This window comes from Delphinapterus leucas, chromosome 17 (assembly GCF_059928025.1).
Source record: "Delphinapterus leucas isolate spDelLeu-1000000601 "Yukka" chromosome 17, BTC_Dleu_Yukka2, whole genome shotgun sequence".
Taxonomy (NCBI): domain Eukaryota; kingdom Metazoa; phylum Chordata; class Mammalia; order Artiodactyla; family Monodontidae; genus Delphinapterus; species Delphinapterus leucas.
In genome coordinates, this window is record NC_143145.1 from 18283450 (window position 1) to 18307154 (window position 23705).

Genomic DNA, 23705 nt, shown 5'->3' on the forward strand with positions numbered 1-23705 from the left:
AGGCTGATTCTCTCATTGGGATTTCTCGTCTGTCTCCAGCAGATTTTCCGTTGCATTATGCAGGGGCTGTGTCTTCAGCAACCTTGATTCCCCACAGACGGTCCAATATGTGGCAAAATGCAGGTGGTCACTAATTGTCTGTTGCATGGATGAATGAGTGAGAAAGTGACCAGACAGTCTGATTCTCACATGTACACAGGAAGGGCAGGGGCAGTAACTCAGACTCACAACACAGCTGTCTCCTTGGGAGGTAAGGAAGTTGAAATTGTTGCTTAAAAGAGGGTTCGTGTGGGTTTTGATGGACCTGCTTGTTAACATCGACGCATTTACAAATAATAACAATGATAATAACAGCAAGGATTTCTTAAGCAGCTACTCCATGCTGACTCTTACATATTATCTTTAAGTTGTATTCTTAAGCCAGCAGGCTCTGAATGTGTCATCATTTATGAGCACCTATTTTGTGCTAGGCACGGTGCTAGGCAGGAGTGGGGAGGGGTGTATAAAGATGAAAAAATGCTTACTGTCTTTCTCCAGGGAGGACAGCTGCTGTGGAAGGGACCTAGGGTCATGGTAACACTGTCACTCTGACTTCTTTTCCCAAGTGGTGTGATACGTTGAAGATAGTAAAACTCACTGCAGCAATCTCCTGGGAGTTAACCCTCCTCTTGATTTCAAAGGATTGAGCCTTTGCCATTGCCCTTACATCTGATTGCTGTCCCTTGAACTTGACCTTCAGTGCTCAGGAACACTGGGCTTTGGTGACAGTCTGACCTCCCAGTGACTCACATTCTAATAGGTGGTAAATGGGAATAATGATTGTTGCAATAACAGCTTTCCTGCCAGTGAACCATGTCATCTGAGAAGACCCAGTTCAATGGCACCTGAAAATAATACTTGAACACAGCATTCGGCAGTTTGCCACCATTGTTCTTTGTTCGCATCAGTTCATGTGTGGGTCTCAGCCACGAAGTTCAACACAAAGTGGGCTGTTTGGTTTGGTATTGTCCCATCTCTCACAGGTTTCAAAGGACTAAAGGGACAGTGCAGGTTGTGGTGGCACCAAGATCATAATAAACAAAAACCACAGGTAGTCTCTCATGATACCGTGTGTGGGGATTCCTGATGAAAACAACACTGCAGATCTGGATGATAGCATTTTAGAAGTCGTTCTCTAACCCTCTCCGCTTTTTACTCTCTCCAAATGTATGTGTTTTTATTAGGAGAAGTCTCATTAGTCAGGGATCTTTCAGTTGCAAGTGACAGAAAGCTCAGCTCAGCTTGAGCATGAAAGGGGACCTACCACTTCTGATAACTACAGTGTCCAAGGGTAAGCTTCAGGCATGGTGGGATCCAGGGACTCAAATAATGATAATAGACCTGCCTCTCCATCTCTTTGTACCCTGTCCACTTTGTTGGTTTATACCCTAGCAAGCCCCCTTTACTTGGCCTAAGAGTTTCAGGCTCGTGGGGGCGGTTTTGTTTTGATTTGTTTTTGTAGCTGTGGCTATTTCAGTGAATAGAAACCTCTTTGCTCTCATTAGTTCCCACAGAAGTCCTAAGATAAGCCTGACCCAAACCATGTGCCCTGTTTGTTGAAGGGAGGTGGTTCTCCCATGGAAAGTTAGGCCTCTGTGCAAGGAAAAGACTGAATGGGCTCTGGGAAAGCGAAAACAATAGACATTCGCTATAGAAGGAAAAGGGGAGGAGTCGATTGGGATGAAAAATGTCCTCACTTGGTTAGGGTCTGGAGTGGACGTGGAAGTGTACTGCATACTTTAGGATCCAGCAGGAGGTGGATGGCAAACTCAAAAGGGATGATTGGAAGGGATTTAACATAACAATAATTTATAAGGTGTGGCCAAGGCAAGGAAAACCAGTAAGGGATGGAGAAGCACTCCAGAGCTCAACAGTTAGAGGTCACTACCATCCTTTGACCTGAAGTGGCCAGGAACAGGAGCAGTTACCTGAAACCAGCAAGACTTGTAGCTATAGAAAAAGGCATCCACTAAGAGCTATGGTCTTCGGGAGAGAAACACAACCCCTGCCAATCCCTGCCTGCCGATCTCCTGCTGGTGTCTCCCATTGGCTGAGGCTGATTGGAAGCCAGAGGCAAGAGAGCCCCACCGATACTCTGTTAGGGTCAGACTCCCAGGGCTCCGACCAGGGCAGAAAAGGATGGAGCGTGGAACCAGAGGCAAAAGGAGGCTGTCCAACACACATCCGTCTACCTTGCAAGTAACTGAGATGGTTTCAACTCTAGAAGCTACTTTTCTCTCATCTCTTTTAACACCAACTACATTTAAAACAATTACTATCTGGATAGTTGAAAAATGATATTGTGTCATTAGTAGTGATATTGACATTTTTTTCCAAAGGTTCCATTTTCTCACTTATAAATTGTCTGCTTGTGCCTTTTGCTTATCCCAGATTATCAGTAGACACGTTAAGCATTCCTGTGGAGCAGTCATAAAGGTGCATAAAAAGCTTTCTGCTTTTAGAATATTCTTATTCTTTTGATGTAATTTCAGATCATCATTACAGATGTTTCTTTAAATTGTAGTATGCACTTTATCCATAAGAGCAATCAATAATGAGTTATCATGGATAATTATCAGAGGCAAGGATGTCTTTTATTGCTTTCATCTTCAGAACTTCTTAAAAGATTACCATAGATCAAGTCCAAGGGAGCAAATGCAAACTGGAATATTTTTGAATAAATATTTAATACTGAATCCTAGTGTGTAGACATATGAATGGTTTTTAGCAAAATGTTAGAATGAATGGCAAATCTTTAATACTGTGGCTTTCTTATATTATCACAAATATCAGAGAATTCACTTGGTATTTGTAAAGATAAAAAGTATGATCCTATATATATTCAGCTGTAATTTACCTTAAATTGATATCCTTTGTCTTTTCCTATACTGTCGATCTTTGATTTTTTTGGATTAATAACAGTAGCTCTAGGACAAGGTTTGTACATATTATATTCAATTTCAAGTTTTTAAAACTGGCATTTACATGAACTAAAACAATATGAAGCAACATTTTCCCTTCTAAAATCCTGTTCGGTGCAAACCCTAAAACTTCCTCTACACTACACAGAAGGAAAACTTTATATTTAACGTTATTCTTCATTGTGAGATGGTCCAGGGACTAGAAGAATGTCTCCCAAGAAATGCTTAGGTCTTGAGTCAATGGGGAGAGTTCAGTACACTCCAAGAGAAGAGAATGAGAATGAGAAAAAAGTGGAGGTGACGGCTTACAGTTTGTAGGGAGAGCAGACCAGAGACTGGTCTAAAGGGAAGTGGGGTCATCCTGAAGGCAGGTGGTAAGCAAATCTGGTACCTTGGATGGCACCCAATTATGGAAGATCTTGAAAGCTGGACAGATGGTTTGAATTTGATTTGGCAGCAATAGGAAATCTTCATGTAGAAAATCAGAGAGAAGGGAACTTAGAGGTGACCTCTATGGACTGAACGTGTCCCCCCAGAATCCGTAAGTTGAAACCCTAATCCCTAATGTAATGGAATTTGGGGGTGGAGGCTTTGAGAGGTAATGAGGTTTAGATGAAGTCATGAGGATGGAGAGCTCCATGATGGGATTGGTGCTCTTATAAGGGATGAAGACACCAGAGCGCTCTCTCTCTACCACATGAAGATACAGCAAGCAGGTAGACTTCTCTAAGCCAGGAAGAGAGCCCTCACTAGAACCCCAGGCTGACACCCTGATCTTGGGCTTCCAGGCTCCAGAACCGTGAGAAATAAATGTTTGTTCTTTAAGCCACCCAGTCTGTGGTAATGTGTTACAGTAGCCTGAACTCTGGGACCTAGAAAATGGAAGGTGTTTTATTTATGGTCACACTTTAAGTCAAGATACAGGAATAATTAGTGAATGGGACAGTGCTGTGATGTCATTTTCTCTTTAATTTTTAAAAGAACCCAGTGCAGCTCATTCATGGCAATCAATTTAATTCTTTCCTTGAATTCTGGCAGCCATTCCCTGAACTCTCTACAGAATCAAGGTCAGCTCTGCAATCGCCTTTGAGTGGGGCTGTTTTCCTTGTCTCCTTGGTGTCCTTGGTCCTGTGAATGACAGCACAGTGACAGGTCCTGGACTGATTTCCCCTGTGAGTGCCCTCACTTGTAGATGGGCCGGGTGCACCAACATAAAGTCTTTCCCGGGATCATATTAGTCTCAAGCCTTTTAACTCTTTGCAAAGCCCCAGTTGCCCCAAAAGGCCCATAAATGCTCATCCCTACCCTGAACAATAGAATGCATTATGCCCCAAACAAGTTTTTTCAATCATCTTTCTTCAGTTAATCTTTTTACAGTTATTATTGAGGTGTTTTCAATGGTCCAATTTCAGACAAGAGAAAAAGAAAGAGAGAATATAGGGCTTCCCTGGTGGCGCAGTGGTTGAGAGTCCACCTGCCGATGCAGGGGACATGGGTTCGTGCCCCGGTCTGGGAGGATCCCACATGCCGCAGAGCGGCTGGGCCTGTGAGCCATGGCCGCTGAGCCTGCGCGTCTGGAGCCTGTGCTCCGCAGTGGGAGAGGCCACAGCAGTGAGAGGCCCGCGTACCGCAAAAAAAAAAAAAAAAGAAAAAAGAATAAAATAAAGAATAATAAAGAAAAAATAAATAGAAAAAAATAAAGTTGTGACTCTCTCACTACTTAAAAAAACAATAATAAGGATATGGCAGAATTGTTAAATTCTGTTTTGTGCTCAGTTTGTAGGGTATTGTCTTTGCTTTACCTTATTATCTCAGTTTGCAAACATTTCTTGTCAGATTAAAAACACAACAAAATTAAAAAAAATACCCCATTGGTAGCTCTGAGATGCAAGTTCAATTCTCAGCTTTCTTCATTTCCACTAGTTTCCTTCAAATGGGCAGTTTTATAGAGCTGTTCCTCCCCAGGGTGTTGTTGGAAGAGACGAAGCTGGTAGTTAGTATTTATTATGTGCCTAGTCTGTCTCAGGCAATGTGCTTGAAATAATCCCTATCCTAGGAGGCAAACTTGGAGAAGTTAAGAAACTTTTCTAAGATCACTCCTTTAGAAAATGGCAGAGCCAGAGTTTGAACCCCTCTTTCTAACTCCACAGCTCAGAACTCTCCACTAAGCTGAGCTAATAAGGGACCCAGGGAACAAGTGTCCATATGAGTGAGACCCCCCCAGAACCCCGTGTCAGAGCACCACTACATACGAAAAGCACAGTTTCAGAACTAAGAGACATCAAAATAACTCAAATCCTTCGTTTGCCTTTATGAAAATAAAGGGTGTCTTTGTCAGTTCGGACTATCACAAAGTACCATAGACTGGGTGGTTTATAAACAACAGATATTTATTTCTCACAGTTCTGGAGGCTGGAAGTCCAAGATCAGGGTACCAGCATGGTTGAGTTCTAGTGGAGACCCTCTTCATGATTTATAGACAGTCCTCTTCTGTATCCTCAAGTGGCAGAGAGAGAGAAAGGGCTAGCTGTCTTCTTATAAGGACACTAATCCTATCTTGGGGGCTCCACCCTCATGACCTAATCACTTCACAAAGGCCCCACCTCCTGATACCATCACATTAGGGCTTCAACATATAAATTTGAGGAGGACAGAAACATTCATTCCACAGCAGAGGGAATTTACATACCACGACAGAGCAACACTTACTAAAATCTTTTCTCTCCTGTCCTACAAAGACTGAAATTATCTTTGATAGGATAGGTTAGAGGAACACTAGAATACACACACACACACACACACACACACACACAAATATAATTTGTGTACACACACACACATTGTCTATTAAATGCAGTAAAAAGGATTTGCACTGGTCCTTTCAGCAAAATATTGACTTACTGTATGGCTCAGAGGTTAATGCACCATGGTAACTGAAATCTGAACCATGTTGTTGAGAGACTGGGATTATTTAATTAAACCATGACAATTGGAATTCATAGATGTTGGAAACATGCAAAGCAAGGCCGATGCTGTGTGTGTTGTTCATCTCTGTTTGTTTGCCCTTTAGCTCTTCTAGATCTTTGTTAAACATTTCTTGTATTTTCTCAATCGTGCCTCCATTCTATTTCCGAGATTCTGGATCATCTCTACTATCATTACTCTAATTCTTTTTCAGCTAGATTGCCTATTTCCTCTTCAGTTATTTGGTCTCATATGTTTTTACCTTTCTCCTTCATCTGTGACATATTTTTTGCCATCTCATTTTTGTCTTTATGAGTGGGATTGTGTTCCTGTCTTACTGGTTGTTTGGCCTGAGGCTTCCAACACTGGGGTTTGTGGGCTATTGGGTAGAGCTGGGTCTTGGTGCTGAGATGAGGGACTCCATGAGACCTCACTCCGATGAATATTCTCTGGAGTCTGAGGTTCTCTGTTAGTCCAGTGGTTTGGACTGAGAGCTCCCACCACAGGAGCTTTGGCCAGACCCCAGGCTCGTGACCCAAGATACCGCAAGCTACCTGAGGCCGCATAAACAAGCAAACAAAAATAACAAAGTAAAAAACAGAATTAGACTAGGAAACTAACAGATATGTTAGGAAGAATATAAAAATAAAAATATAGATTAATCAACAACTGGAACGTACATCAGTACCACAACAGTAAAAAAGAGGAGGGAAAAGAAAAAAAGGGGTGGGATGGGGAGGCCTTGGCTGTGGAGGGCGGGGCCTAAGCAGTGGCGGACGTTTGGGCAGTGGGAGGGGCCGATGCTCAGGACCCACAGGGCTAGAAAGGCCCTGGGGCCTGTGGGGGGTGGGGCTTAGGCTGAAGGAACAGAAGGGGCCCAGCCGTGCCCCCCACCCTGGTCTCAGAGGATAGGGGACCTCACCTGGGAGCCCAGCAGGCTTCCTGGGCTTGAGTGGGCGGGGCAAAGCCCTCCTCTCCTCTCCTGCTCCTCCGGTCTGGGGTCTGGGAGGGCCCCTCCCACCTGCCTCTCCTGATCTCCCCGACCTCCCTCCTATGCCCCCAGGACCAGTACGGCCGGTGGGGAAGGGGGAACCTTGGAGGGCAGGGGAGCGGCCTGGGAGCTCAGCAGGCTCCCCAGCCCAAGTGGGCCAGGTGATCGCCCTCTGCTCCTCTCCCTCTCCTCCCGGAGAGTCCCTCCCGCCTGCCTCTCCTGATCTCCCCACCTCAGGGTCGCCGAGCCTGTCTGGCCTCCACTTCTTCCCCCTCAGTCCCCCTACATCCTACCAGTTCACCTTGGGGTTCCTTCCGTCTCCTTGGGTGTCAGAGTTCTCCACCAGTGGCAGGCAGGCGCCCTAGTTGTAGGGAGACACTAACTCTGCATCTTCCCACGCTGCCATCTTCTCTGTTTTGTTTCAGGACTATCTTTTTTTAAAAAGAACTTTGAGTACTGTAGCATATTGCTTTTTATGAAATATAGCCTAGGGCTTTGTGTATTGCACCAAAATAGATTTAGAAGTGAACACCCCACTGTCTCTCTCATAGAAGTGTTCTTCCTTGGTGTCCCAACTCCAGGAAGCACACCAGTTATAATAAACAATTGTCTTGGACTTCCGTGGTGGTGCAGTGTTTAAGAATCCACCTGCCAATGCAGGGGACATGGGTTCGAGCCCTAGCCTGGGATGATCCCACATGCCGCGGAGCAACTAAGCCCGTGCGCCACAACTACTGAGCCTGACCTCTAGAGCCCGTGAGCCACAACTACTGAGCCCATAGGCCTAGAGCCCGTGCTCCACAAGAAGAGAAGCCACCGCAATGAGAAGCCTGAGCACAGCAACAAAGAGCAGCCCCTACTCACCGCAGTTAGAGAAAGCCCATGCACAGCAACAAAGACCCAAACAGACCAAAATAAATAAATAATTGTTTTGTTTGGGCCGCTTTAACAAAACACTAGACTGGGTAGCTTATAAACAACAGAAATTTATTTCTCACAGCTCTGGAGGCTGGAAGTCCAAGATCAATGTGCCAGCATAGTCAGGTGAGGGCTGTCTTCTGGACTGCAGACTTCTTGTTGTGCCTTCAGATGGGGGAAAGGGCAAGGGGTCAGGGACCTCTCTGGAATATCTTTTGTAAGGCACGGATTCCATTCATGTAGATTCCATGTCCTTACAACCTAATCACTTCCCCCAAAGCCCAACCCCATAATACCATCACCTTGTCCGTTAGTTTTCAGCATATGAATTTCAGGGAAACATTCAGACCATGTGTAGAATTAAATATTTGCTTCGTGCTTCATAGTGATTTCATCTTCATTTCCTTTGACGTTCCTGAGAACTCACTGATTCTACTCCATCTAACTACCAGAGCAGAGTTGAGTTCTGTTCTTTCAGTGAGTGAGCATGAGGCTGTGTGCCCAGTTTAGAGGTGGGGACATCCTTGCTCTGCAGGAACACATTCCCTTTCAAGAAGAACACAGGCACAGTCGGAGATGTTGTGCACGCCTCATGGTTGTCATGGTGAAAAGTGCTTATTGGGATTCTGCCCAAAAAAGGTGTGATCGTTGAAAATAAAAGCTACTCTTTGAACTGTGCTGACAAGAAAGCCGATTCTCGGTGTTGGAATGATTAGTTTGACCTTTCATTTTTAAGTGGTTTTATGAAAATATGAGCACTGCATGCACCGTAATTTTAAACATGGAGTGTTGGGTTTTTTTTCTTCTTCAAACCAGACCCACAAAAATGAAGCTAACTTTAAATAGCCGTGTAGGGTCAGGTAATCATCTCTAAAATACCAACTGCTGGGAGTCTTTACCTCCTTGTTCTACTCTTAAAGAAAGGGAAACTGTTAGTAATAGCAAGACAGTCCTACCCAAAAGTGTCCTATTAAATAATTACTTTGAAACATGACGGACTTGGAGATCTGACGAAGCCTTTCTTTTCTGATACAATTTTTCTGGTCCTGCTAGGGTTTGCTGTCCTCCAGGAAAAGGTGATAGGAGGTATGTGAGCAGTATTTGTGTGCCAAATGATGCATTACGGGGATGACTTGAGAGGCCCCAATCTGGAAGAACAGGTTTTAAAGAGCTATTTATTACTATATCCATTTAAGGAGGAAGTTGGTAGGAAGGAAAGAAGGAAACAGGAAGGAAGGAGGGAGGGAGGGAGGGAGTGAAGGAAGGAAGGAAGCAAGGAAGGAAGGAAGGAAGGAGGGAATGGGAGAGAAACACATGCTTTAATAAATTTACCTCCATTAGACTGAAACCAGCTTATGTTATTCAGAGGATAAAAGTAACATTTGGATTTAAAGAGACATGCTTAAAACTTTCACTTGGATCCCTGATGCATGGCATTTGATTCCTGGAACTATGATAATAGCACTTGACAGTTCACCATCTTATTTAGGTGATAATCCTAGTAAATTCTTCATGTGAGTGGAAGGGCAAATGAATAACCATGAAGTCTCATGGGTCCTGCAAAGGGCTTTTATTCCTCCCCTCAATTTTTAATGAGGCCCCATATTTGTCGTCCTCCCCAATGGCTCCTGGGAGCACAATGTGTTCGGTGTGGACTGTGGAGCCCACGCCAGGCTGCTGGCCTCTGCATTTGAGGAGTCCTCAGCTGAGACTCTGACCCAAGTTCCAACACATTGTTGGCTCCATCATATTGATTCCTGGCTCTGATACTAATGTGCAACTAATGAGTTGCATGGCGTACGTATTAACGCAGACTCTGGCAGTGCTAATGCCAGACCAGCCATGAGATGGAGTTGGGAGGAGGGCAGCGAGACACCCAGTGCACTGACATCTTAACAGACGTGAGCAATTAGCAAAGCTGTGTTGCAGAATCACTATTTCTTAGCTTACAGGAAGTAATAAGCCATCAAGAGGTGGAAAAACATGTCTTATATCTCCTCTTAAATAAAAAATCCTTCTGCATCAGAGGGGTGCTCTGTGAACTGTGAAGTAGGGAGGAAAGTTGAAATGTTTAAAGTCAGGTAATAGCTTTTATTACCAAAGGGAAGCTGACTGACTTCCAGCCTTGCTGTTGAGTAACAGTAGATTTAAGACCTTCAGGCATGGCCATGTGGCACTGACCGCAAGGACATTGGTGACATTTCAAGGCAGTGCTGTGTTGTCTGTTTTTCTTTGTTTGTTTTTTCAGGAGATGGCAGGTTGGATGTACAAAAGCGCATGCCACTCTGGCCTTAGAAGACAGTTGTGCACAAAAATTTCTACCAGCACATCCTGGGAGACATAATATGTCAAAGAAGGAATCGTGCCTAATTTTGTATGGCACCCAGAGTGCCTAGTACTGTTGCTGGCTTGTAGTTCAGGGCGAATGGATTGAACTGGTTAAGGAGTTGAGAAAATTGATTACAGACTCACGCTACAGAAGATAGGTATTTGACTTTGGACAAGGCACCTCTCTTAAATTTGTTCCAACTGCCTTATTTTACAGATGAGGAAACTGAGGCAAAGAAAGGTAAATGGTTTTTCACTTTACTGCACGGCTTCCATTAAGCATTAAGTTTATATAAGAAAGTACCTGCTATGATGGCATGGATAAACAGTGGACACCAAGCCCAAAAGACCCGGTTTTGACCCTCACTCTGCTCACACAAGCTCCTTCGTCTTGGGCAAACCACTGATAGTTTCTCTGAACTCTTGCATGCAACCCTGAAAAAGGCAATAATGATGCATGTGAAAGCTCTTTGTAAACTGTAGAGCTCCATACAAATGCAAGCTATTATCATTAATTTATTTTCCAAGACACTGCTTTCCAAACTGTTAATACAGTTTAAAAGAGGTAATGTAAGAGAAAAAGAAGTAATGGGATCCATGACCAAATAACTTTGAAAAAAGGCTATATTTTGCCTTTAATATTTTGCCTATATTAAAAGCTCTGAGAGGTCCTGATATAAAGAAACCCATTTGACTGTGTTTGACGTAGAGGTCCCTAAATCTGTCTCACCATTGTAATTCTTCATCTTTACCCTTGTAGAAACAGATACAAAAATGTCACATGCCGTAGAGAACAGACTTGTGGTTGTGAAGGTGGGGGGCCGGGGAGGGAGAGGGATGGACTGGGAATTTGGGGTTGGTAGATGCAAATTATTACATTTAGAATGGATAAACAGCAAGGTCCTACTGGATAGCACAGGGAACTGTATACAATATCCTGTGATAAACCATAATGGAAAAGAATATAAAAAAAAGAATATATACATATAACTGAGTCACTTTGCTGTACAGCAGAGATAGGCACAACATTGTAAATCAACTATACTTCAATTAAAAAAAAGAATGTCACGTGCTTATCTTGTATAAATGTCTATAAATGTTATATCCACTTATTGACCATCACTGAGTGTCTGGTGCACAAACAACAGTATTGTATTGTTTCTCGAGAATTTTGTAAGAAACTTCATCAGAATTGCCTAGAGAGAGGATGCTGATGGTTAAAAATGCAGATTCTGGGGCCCTACCCCAAACCTACTAAATCGGAATCACCCCAGGAGGCGGGGCCTGGAAATCTGCATTCTCAGCGAGCTCCCCGGAGATTCTGATGCACATTGGAGTTTAATAACCACCACTGTCTACCATCGTGAAAAAGAGCGTGGACTATGGGGTTAGCCCACCTGGTGCGATGACCCTCCAGCTGTGTGGCCTGGACAAGCCCACTTTGATGTTTCGAAGCCCCAGTTTTCTTATCTGTGAAAGGGGTATAATAACTACTTGGCAAAGGTTTTGTGAAGATGAACTGATGTAAAGAATGCGAAGCGCTTATCACAACATCTGCCGTAGTCCGTTCGGGCTGCTCTAACCAGAGCCCACAGATGGGCTGGCCTATGAACAGCAGAAATGTATTTCTCACAGTTCTGGAGGCTGGAAGTCCAAGATAAGGGTGCAAGTTTGAGGCCCTCTTCCAGGTCCAAACTTCTTGTGTTTTCACATGACAGAAGTGGAGAGGGATCTCTGTGGGGTTGCTCTCATAGGAGGGAAAATCCTGTTCAGGAGGCCTCTGCCCTTACCGTGGAATCACCTGCCAGAGTCTCAACCTCCTAATTCCATCACCCTGGGGATTAGTATTTCAACATACGATTTTTTAGGAGGACACATTCACACCATAGCAACCTGTGATATAATGAGATCTCATTAATAGTAAAAGTTGCTATTATTATTAGGACCACTATACAGGGTGGAGATATAAACATGATCGCTCTCCTCAAGTGTGCTCTGTCCAGGGCTGGAGTTAAATTTTAGCAGTTGACTATGGACACCACGATACGTGCCACGGGGATATGAATGAAGTCAAATGGAAACAGGGATTCACTGTTTGGAGGGACACCTGGAAGGCTCTGCAAAGACAGTATTTGAGCTAGCTTTGAAGTAGATGTCTTCTAGGTAACAGCCAAACAAGCCCACTAATAAACAGAAAAAAACAAAAAAACAATCCTAATAGGACTTCCAGCAAACTCACAGGACATTCGCCACATGTCTGACACTGCCTTCTTGGTAGTTATGTGAGTTGGCTTCCTATCACCTCATGTCTAAAGGTAACTGTTCTTTCTCTGATTTAATTTTCTGCAGAGACTGCCATAGGAAGCACTAAAAAAAAAAAACCCTGTCAATATTCAAAAATAATTTAAAATAATAATTCCAGTTTCTTTATTGACTCCCCTCTGCCCCTGCTGCTTCCAATTGCTATTTAATAACTTTTGATTTTGCTGCTTCTCTCCCATCCCCACTCTTTGGTCACTGGCCAGCAAGTGTCTAAGAGTGACCATGAAGCAAGGTCTAATTACTTCCAAGCTTAGTGGTGGATAAAACTAGTAACAGCCAGCATTGATTTCTTAAGTGCTGTGTTCAGCATTATCAAGAAAATTCAGCAAAGTTAGGTTGATTGCCTGAGGGAGGGTCAGCCCTGCTCAAGGGCATACGTGGGCTACAAATGCAAAATACAGTCCCTGTCCTCAGGTAGTTTATAAGCTGATCAATGAAGGAAACAACAAAGTGAGAAGTTTCAAAATCAAACCATGATCCACAGAGAAAATGTGCAAGGCAAAAACCAATCCTGTTGGATTAAATAACAGTATAAGTCTTCCTGTGATTAATTAGATACATCTGAGATCAGGTGGGCTAGGAACATTGGTCCAGCCTCGTGGAGAGCCCCTAAGGAAAGATTTGGGTGGAAAACATGAATTTAGTAAGTCTCATCTCCGGTACCCTTAGGGATTACGTATTTTCACAAGAGGCATCAGGTCTGTGCTATGATTCCAGAGTATATCAAGCCAATTTGTCAAGTATTTCCTACAAAGCCTGGAAAACATCAGGCAGAACAGTGGCCCAGCACTGCTGGAATATCTGTGCGCAGAGACATGTTGAATATTAGATAAAGTGACACACGTTTCTCTTCTCTCCCTTCCAAGCAGAAAAAGAGGAAGAATGAGAGAGAGGGTGACATGATTCATTTTCACTCGCTTTCGAGATTTTTTTAAACTTATTTTTCTCTTTGAAAATTAACGGGTGCTTGTTGTAAAAACTATTGTCCATTCATCTTTTAATTTGATTATGGATTTTGCAAGGGTGACTCTGCAGTGCAGGCAGCTCTCCCCAGAGACACTCCCTTGATGATGGGGAGGCAGGTTGGCTTGGAACTTCACATCTTAGCAAGAGTCTCCTCTGATGACTCAGGGCGTCCTGCTCCCGTCTGATGCCTGCTGGCCGGACTGTTGCTGGTAGGTGGTCATTGGATCACCCATAGAAGTCACTGGTGGGAGAAATGCTCCAGCATGGAGCTGTACACATGGTCTACCCCATTATTTCCCGAGGATTAAGGAACACTGGGTCATGAACTACACGAGAGGGAAGCAGGCAATTCTACACTGAGTTCTTCCTATGTTAGGATCTTCGCTTTTTCTGTTTCTTTTTTTTTTTCTTGCCTGCTAGTGGATTTATTGTTTTTATTTTGTTCTTTTATTTTCCCTCTCTACTTATTTAACAACAGATAGCCTTTATCTGTTGTTTTAGTAGTTTCCCTTTAATTTTCAATATGTGTATATGACTTCACAAAATCTAAACAAAATTAATATCTCTAACTCATTCCCCCAAATGTAAGGATCTTAGGAAGCTTTTGCTCCACTCCTGTCTTACACGTTATTTTGTTCAATGTCTTATTTGCCATCTTGTTTTACATTCCCCAAATTAGTGGTCACTTTTTAAATCCAACAACAGACACTTGCTTAGATTTGCATACAAGTTCACTGCTCTCTTTGCTCATCATTGCTTTCTACACCCCACTTCTTCCTTTGGAATTCAGTTTCCTTCTTGATGAAGTACTTCTTTAGTGCTTTTCACTTTTTGTTTTTTTCAGCAGGAGTTCTTTTCTTATTTTCAGCATCTTATTCCATGTTTATGGTTTCTAATATTTTTAACAGACTTCTATGTTAGAGTCTGTACTTTTACAGTATGTAGTTAGTTGTGTTAGTTTGCTAGGGCTGCCGTAACAAAGTACCACGGACTAAGTGGCTTAAACAACAGAAAATTTATTTTCTCACACTTCTAGAGGCTACAAGTTTGAGATCAAGGTGTTGACAGTGTTAGTTTCTTTCTCCTGAAGCCTCTCTCCTTGGCTTGTAGACGGCCGTCTTCTCCCTGTGTCTTCATGGGCCGTCTTCCCTGTGTCTTCACTTGGTCTTCCCTCTGTTTGTGTCTGTCTCCTAATCTCCTCTTTTTAAAAGAATAACAGTCATGTTGGATTAAGCGCCCCACCTTATGATCTCATTTAACTTAATTACTTCTCCAAAGACTGCATCTCCAAATACAGTCACATTCTTAGGTACTAGGGGTTAGGACTTCGACTATGAATTTGGGGACTAGAGGAGACACAATTAAACTTATAGCATAAGTTCTTAGTGTTCTAATAACCCTATATGATGTGTCTGTTAACCCATTCTCATGGAAGATTTTTATCATGTGTTGTGAAATTTTGGACTGTAAACTTATCTCCATCGGGGGCTTAATTATGGGAATACTATGTGCCTGGGTCAAAGTTGTGTCCCTACAGAACAGCTTTATCTTGAAGGATCTGCCAGATGCGGCCAGAGTTTCAGTGGCTCAGGTCAACATTTTTGATAATTGCTCAGCTTGGGGTTTCCTGGACCATGTGGGCAGTGTAAATGCTGACCCCAGACCTTCATGGGCCATAGCCTGTGGTTATAAATGATCAGAGGAGGCCTTTTATCCTATTCAAATCACAGGGTGTTGTCAAGAAAATTTTTTCTGTCTATTCTTTCACTAACTGTGAAGCCCTTCAAGGGTTCAGATTTATGCATGGACAGCAATTACAGCTTCCCACCTTGCAGGCATGGTCTGCCATGGCGTTGGGCAGCAACCCGCTATTCCCAAGGAGTGCTGAAACCTGATTTTGGTTATGGAAACCAATAACCTCACCTTCAGTCTACCCCAGCCTCTCTGCGCCAGCTTGGCCATAGCATCAACCCATTGCTTTGCAGTTCCCTCCTTTTTTCTTGCACCTGAGATTTTGAGGTATTCATTTAAAAGGATATGTGTTAGATTTTATCCAGCATTTTTAGGTGTTTCAAGATAGCTAGTCTCCCACTGCCAGAATGAAAATGTAAATGATGGGTTCTAGGGAAGAGTAACATCTTTATAATGATGAATAGTTCCTTTCAAGAACTGAGTATCGGTTTAGATTTTCTTTGAATCCCTCCATTCTATTCTTTTTAATTTTCTTTACATGGATTTGTACTTATTTTTATTTACTTTTAGCTACTATACATAGGATCTGTTCAGTTTTCACTTTTACAGACTGTATATATGAAGTCTGTGATTTCTATATATTAATGTTGTACCTAGCCAACTTCTGTTAGCTAGCTATTCTTCTGTTACTTATAAGTTTTCCCACTGCTTCTCCTGGGTTTTCCAGTTATAGAGTCATCTCAACCCCCAAATATCATTTTAGCTCTGTCTTCCAATTATTTTTATGACCCTATTTTATTTATTTTGCTGGATTGATAGTACTTTCTTAGCAGTGTTACATAATAGTGAGGATAGAAAGCATTCTGATATTTTCTTTTCCCTAACTTGAACAGGAATGCCACTCATGGTTTCTTGTTAAGCTTGACACCGGCTAGTTCGCAGATTAAAGTAACTGACATTTCTGTAGGTCTTCAGAATTTAAAAGCACTTTTCTGTACATTGTCATCTTGAATTCTCACCACCACCTGGTTTTGTGAGACACAGAAAAATGCCCAATTTGCTTAATTTTCTTTTAAAGACGACTTACTGAAAATTGGACCTGAGTGGGCAGTGACCTTCAACTGTAGATACCAGTGGAAGTTTTGTCCACTTTTGGTTACCAGATTTAATAATAAGACCTTCCTTTTCAGACTTCCTATTGTTTATTTCTTATTGAAAACCCAAATTGGGTCTTCTCTTTAACTAAAAAGCAAGTGAGAAAAATCCAAAAGCAGTGCAGTGTTTTGAACTGGAACAGATATGTCTCAGTGTAAACTTTTAGGGGAATAATAGCTGTTGCTTTGAGATGCTTGTATAAAGTGCTGAAAAACCCTCATCTGTTCTGTTTGTATTTACACAGTTGATAATATTCACTAAGGCTGCTCTGTAAGTTTGTACAGTTCGTGCACCCCACAAAGGTGCCCAGCAGTGGGGAGTAATAGGGCAAAATCCAACTGACATTCCACTTGCCAAGCCTCCTGCGTTGGGTGGTAGCAGGAACCTGACCCCACCAGAAGAAAGGGCCCTTTATTTTCAACATAATGACTGTAGCTAAGTGGTGTACCTGCAGGGCTGCTTCTTCCCAGAAGAGGGCACCTTTTCCTAATTCTCTTAAAGAGTACATAGGCTGATCCCACAAGCCATGGATTAAACCCTCTCCCCTAAAGCATAAGTCCATACACAGCTCATGGGGGTTACGGTGCAAATTCATGCTAGTGTTTTACAGGGGTTTTGCCTAATCTGGACTTTTAAAATTTTATTTATTTGTTTGTTTGTTTGTTTTAACATCTTTATTGGAGTATAATTGCTTTACAATGGTGTGTTAGTTTCTGCTGTATAACAAACTGAATCAGCTATACGTATACATATATCCCCATATCCCCTCCCTCTTGAGCCTCCCTCCCACCCTCCCTATCCCACCCCTCTAGGTGGTCACAAAGCACTGAGCTGATCTCCCTGTGCTGTGCGGCTGCTTCCCACCAGCTATCTATTTCACATTTGGTAGTATATATACGTCCATGCCACTCTCTCACTTCGTGCCAGCTTACCCTTCCCCCTCCCCATGTCCTCAAGTCCATTCTGTACGTCTGCTTCTTTAGTCCTGTCCTAATCTGGACTTTGTTTTAACAAATGTGAGATAATTTTTGCAGAGGGTTCCCTTTTATAACTCTCAGTTTTGAAACATTATACCATCTTCATCACTGTCAACAACGTGCATCTACTGGGTATTTACTAAGCAGGGATCACTAATACGCACTAAGTGGAAAAGAGTTGAACTCAGCATGTCTGCTTAACAAGCAGTAGCCAAAGGTGTGTGTCATGGATCGTCTTGTAAATGGATATTACTTTTGTTTGAAGCGACATTTCTAAAGAAGCACAGGCAGACATGGTAAGGTCACTGGAAGCCACATATTTCCATCTGTTAGCCTTGCGGCTATTTCCTGGGAGGTTGGCAGTCTTTGTGGAGCTGGAGGAAGTAACATCTTTTTCTAGAGTGAGTTACGAAAGGCGGGAGAAGCACATAAGGCTCCTGAAAGCAGATGGAAGTCTGCGCGCTCTTCTGCAGCAGAGGACTCAGCCCATCTCTTGCTGTTCCTCCAAGCTTCGGAGAAAGGGAACTGCTGAGTCAGCACTGACGATTCAAATGAATACGGGGGGCAGGGAATTGTGTACATCGCCCGTTCTACATTCCTCACACATGAAGGAACGTAAGTGTGGGAAGGTTCTTTACCAATCCAAGATCACATGCTTGTCATGGGAAAGTAGAGACTAAAATGCGGCACGGACCTCTACTCTGGGATTCAAGAGGCCCCTCCTTGTGAGATTTCAAGCACTTTCATTCCTTCAGTGACAACTTACGTTGCACCCACTACATGCATTCATAATCTCTGGAATAGCAATGGCTTGAATAAGGAAGCACATCTTACTGGAGACAGTTGCCTGGCTTTGAATCCTGATTTCTATGTGTCTTACCTGGGAATGGTTTCTGTAGTTCAGTCTTTGATCTGATGTTTCTATTGGTGGAGTAGTTGGATGTATGAATATGGGACACAGGCTACCTATCCTTAGGCTAATCCGTGGCTGATGACATGACCACACGAGAAAAGAAGGACTGATACTTTGGGAGATTGCTACAGTGAGCTGCTAGGTGTGATAGCCTAACTGACGGGTGATTGAGACTCAGAACCTGAGAGCACCTGAGCCATGAGAAAGCAGAGGATGCCCATCTGCAAAGACAGCTGAACACACACATGAAGAAGCAGAGGTGATACCTGAAGAGGAGGAAACTGCTTCCACTTCATCTGCCTTTCCATTTCTCAGGGGGCCTGGCTCACCTTCCCTCCTGGTCTTTGGGTTCTGTGAGACCTCTCCAGCCTCACTTTCTACGCCCCCTCTTGATTTGGTCCCATATTTGTCATTTTTCCTTTTTTGTAATCAGAGTGTCTGAACCAAAGCCAGCTGTCACTCTCAGACACTTGGACATGGAACCTTTGGGGGAGCAGGGGTCCTTTCGCCCAAAGTCTTGACCTCATGACTGTCTTCATCCTGCTGAGAAGGGCTGCAGCCACCTCTTCACCATCCAGGTTAGAATCCACACTGGGGAGATGAAGCCTTGACTCAAACTTTCTATTCTGTTAGAAAGAGCTCTAACAATTCACTAAGAGCTCAATCGATCCACTAATCCCCCAAGTGATGAGTGAATTGATTATTGAACTGAATTTTAGCTCTGAACATTTGACGTGATCCCTGAATGAAACTTGAATCCCACAGAACTTCTGGGAGACTCAGCCTTTGCCCTGTCTCATCCTGGGAGCACAGAGAACACTCGAGAGCACATGGTCTTCCTGTCCTATCCTCCAGGACTGTGGTTCTCAAATGTTTATTTGCATGAGAATCATCTGGAATGTTTGCTGAGACACAGGTGGGTGGGCCCCACCCCAAGAGTTTCTGAGTCACTAGGTCTGGACTGGGGTCCAAGGATTTGCACTGTTGACAAGTGCACAGATAATGCTGATGATGCTGGTTCCAAATCACGCTTTGAGAAACGCTGCTTTAGAACAAAAAACAAGTGATAACTAGAGAATGAATACTAAACAGTCCAGGGCTTCTTTTGGAGATGATGAACATATTCTAAAAGTAGGTTATGGTGATGGCTGGCCACAGAACTCTAAAAATATATGAAGAATCATCGAATTGTACACTCTCAATGGGAGGATGTTGTGGTATGTAAATCACACGATAATAAAGCTCTTTTCAAAAAGTCATGACTTTAATTAGAGTGGGTTGCAAGCAATATTTTTCTTTTAATTAATTGGAATGAAATAGAAAATATCAGCATGTGTTTTATACGTTGTATTAGTCAGGGTTCTCCAAAGAAACAGAGGAATAGGATATATACAGAGACAGACAGACAGACAGAGACAAAATCTGCAGGGCAGGCTGGCAGTTGCGGCAGGATTTGCAGTTGCAATCGTGAGTCCAAAGGAAGTCTGGAGACAGAACCCTTTCCCCTCTGGGGGACCTCAGTGTTTTCTCCTAAGGTCTTCAACTCATTGGATGAGCCCTACCCACATTATGGAGGATAATCTGCTCTATTCAAACGTACTCTGATTTAAATATTGACCACATCTAAAAACTACTTTCATGGCAACACCTAGATTGTTTGATCAAACTTCACTCCATAGCCTAGCCAGACATATAAAACTGACATAAACAATGTACCATCCACACAGTAAAAATATCACTCCGTGAAACTGTTGTTTCCATTTGCACACAGATGAACTGGCTTGCGATTTAAAATGTCTTCGTGACTGTGATTCGCAGATTTAAAAGTACGAAAGCCTCTGCTTTAGAAAACTTCATATAGTCAACAAAACAAACAGAAAACCTGCTTTCTTACTTTTGGTGAAGGCACACTAAATGGAATGCAAGGAAATCTTTATTTGCCTCCAATTTAAAGACCCAGCGGGGAGAACACAGTCTCCAGACTCCAGGAGCCTCATCTGGCTGTCAGCGTTATTACTCTAGACAGCCATATGTTTGTGACTGAGGGATTGTAACGCCAAGCCTGGAATGATTGAACCGAGTGGAAAACACGTGTAGGCTGGCAGGCACATCTCACAGACACATCAAGATGATTAAACAGAGGCTCCCTGTGTCATTAACATGCAGCCAAAGCAGTTCTTGTTGAGGAGGCTCTTTTGACGTGGCAGCTTCAAAACGTAAAAACACTGTGATTTCATATAGGTTGTCACAGAATGTTGAGTAGAGTTCCCTGTGCTATACAGGAGGTCCTTGTTGGTTATAAAACCTACATGAGAAAAGAATCTAAAAAAGAATGAATATTTGTGCATATATAACTGAGTCACTTTGCTGTACATCTGAAACTAACATAATATTGTAAATCAACTATACTCCAGTAAAATATAAAAATAAAGAGTAAATAAATAAAAACACTGTGGTTTCTTAAGCAGTTCCGTGCTTAGCTGATGCTCCTGAGCTCCCACTGCATCCCCAGGCAAGGCTCACAGTATGAGTCGTGGATGGGGTGAGACACAGCAATGGACGAAGTTGTCTGTGATACGCATTACTGTGTATTTTTTATTTTGTAAAGGGCTGTGAAATTAAGGATCATTTTTTTTTTTTTTAGCACGAAGGATGTGGTGAGGCTCTCAGTGGGACTAGAGATGGGGTCAGGCTCGGTATGAGGTACGGAATGTCTGAGCGGTATTTTTGGTAACGCATTTACAATTTAAAGGTTTTTTTAAAGGTAATTTCATATTGTCTCGTCCAAGTAAGCTGTCTCAGGATCTCAGATACTTTCATCCTCATGAGACTAGTGAAATCTAAATTCTAACATCGACATTCACCATCCTTAGGTAGGTAATGAACCCCCTCCCCCGATGTGGCCACCCCCTACCCCTTGAGACCAGTCTGATGGCGAGAGCCAGAGCTGGCCCCGTTCTTTGCTGAGATTTGGAATCATTCCCCAGAGTGAGAGTGCCCAGCTGGCCTGGCCCAGCTGTATTCCCAGCAGTGCTAGGAGACAGCCGGTCCTGATGTAACCCCACAGGGGAGCAGCTTGACTGCCGTGCCTCTTCCCCTTTGTCTGGGTCCCTTGGGCATCAGGCTCTTTTACCCACTTGAGTGGCATGATTTTCCTTCTCTCTGTACTACTGGCTTCTCCTTCCAGCTTTAGTGTAACCAGTCCCCTTTTCTCAGGCTGTGCATAGCTGTGTCGGGCTCTTGTTCTGTCCACCAGTCAGATTAACCTTGACAGCCCTGCTCTGTGACTTATGCCTCTGCTTCCTTGACTCCCCATCTTGCAGCGACGGCCCATCCATTTCCCCGTGACCAAGCCCAGTTTTCCCAGTTTTCCCCCCATTTCATGGCCAGCCTGAAACTGGACTACAAAACCATGCAATCTGGCTGTAGAGACACTACACCATGCTGACCAAGACAGTCTGTAGGTCAATTAAATAATAAATTGATAGATACAATAATAGACAAGTAGAGAATTTCAGCTATCTATTGCTAAGTAATATCTACAACAATTAAATGCCTTTTTAATTGGGGTAGTGGCTTCAAAACAACAACCATTTTATTATCTCTCGCAATTCTGTGGGCTGACTGGATTTATCTGGAAAGTACTGCTCCATGTCCTATCGGCTGGAGCTGCAGTCTGGGGGCTTGACTGAGCTGCCCCATCCAAAATGGTACACGCATATAGCTGTCCAGTGATACTGGCTGTCAGCTGGGAGCTTGGCTGGGATTGTCGCCTGGAGCACCTTGGTCCTCTGTGTGCCTTCTTTGTAGGGCTTGGACTTCTTGAAGCATGGCAGTTGGATCCCAGGAGTTCCAAGTGTACAGAAGCAGAAATTGCAGATCTTTCAAAGCCCAATCTCAGAAGCTACAACAGGATGACTTGTGCTGCATCCTGTTAGTCAAAGTTAGTCACAGGGCCAGCCTAGGAAAAGGAAACAGACTCCATTTCTTGATGCATTTGTATCCATCTTTAATCTACCACATCAAGACAGATCAACAGATGAATAAAGAATAGGTGAATTGAAACATTCCAATTAAAATTTTGAGGAGGTAATGGTGGTTTTTATGTACTTCAATATAGTTGCTTCACTATATTTTCTGAAATACATAAATTGCTATTTTTTAACTTTAATAAGTATAATACATGCATGTATGTGCATATGTTATTAGTACAACTTGATGAATTTTAACAAACTGAACATACCCATGCAACTTGCATCCAGGTCAAGAAAGAGAACATTATCAGCACCCGAGAGAGCTTCTTCAATAGCTATTGCTTTTTACTGTGACAAAAAAAGTGTTGAAAAAGAAGCATCTATTATAAAAAACAACAATTCTTACCAATCTTCTATCCTTTACAAGTAAAACCACATCTTTGACATTTGCAAAATAACCACCAACCCTTCATGATTATTTAAATTATAGATTTCAGGGCCCAATTGACTAATATCCATCAATTTGTAGCAAATGAATGGAAGTGCATTTTCCTGACAGTTGAGTGGCCAGTCTGAATGTTTAGTGAATTGACCAATGGCCTATATTCTTAGCAAAGCTTTTATCATTGTCAAAACGGTATTTAATTCTTCAAATGTGTTTTGAAATGAGGCATAAATAAATATAAGGGGTTTTAGCAAAAGCATCATCCAGCAATTAGCTTCAGAAACATACAAAAAAAAAATCTGCATGTGCACAGTGTCATTTTGTCCACTTTACTATTTTCAGAGGTAGTAGCTAGATTCTCATGAGCTAGAAATCACACAATCACACAACTGACTATTACATAGAATTCTGATTAACTTTTAATGTGCATTTATATTTTGAAATGGGCACTGATAAAAGATCAATAAACAAGGCTTGTTCTTATTCTTTAAGTCTCGACTTAAAGTCTCCTCATGGCATGCACCTTCCCTGGCCACCTTATTTAGAGGAAGGACCCTTTCTTCCCACCTTGTTTGTTATCTGCCTAACCCCTGTGATAGCTTCAATAATAGGCTCAAAATATAACCAGGTCCTAAGCCCTGGAACCAGTGAATGTTATCTTCTATGGAAAAAGGGTCTTTGATTATGTAATCAAGTTCAGGATCATGTGATGAGGAGGTAATCCTGGATTATCCTGGTGGACCCTACCAGTAACCACAAATGTCTTTATAAGAGGGAGGTAGGGGGAGGCTTCATACAGAAGAGGGAAAGTGATGCGATGGAAGTGGAGAGAAGTCAAAGAGAGCAGATGCTATGCCTTTGGCTTTGAAGATGGAGGAAGGGGCCCCTGAGCCAAGAAATGCAAAGAATGCAGCTCTAGATGCTAGAAAAGCAAAGAAAGAATTCTCTAGAGCCTCTGAAGCAATTGCTGATCTGTGGACACTTTGACTTTAGCCTCGTATCACTAATGTTGGACTTCTAGCCTCCAGAACTGTAAGAGAATGAATTTCCGTTGTATTAAGTCACCCAGTTTGTGGTAATTTGTTACAGCAGACATAGGA

At 42.8% G+C, this 23705-nt stretch overlaps 1 protein-coding gene across 4 annotated transcripts in view; it reads left to right on the plus strand.

Annotated features, from left to right (window-relative positions):
* The window catches only part of SNTB1 (syntrophin beta 1), a 223003-nt gene that overhangs the window by 140557 nt on the left and 58741 nt on the right, over positions 1-23705 (plus strand). The window lies entirely within an intron of this gene.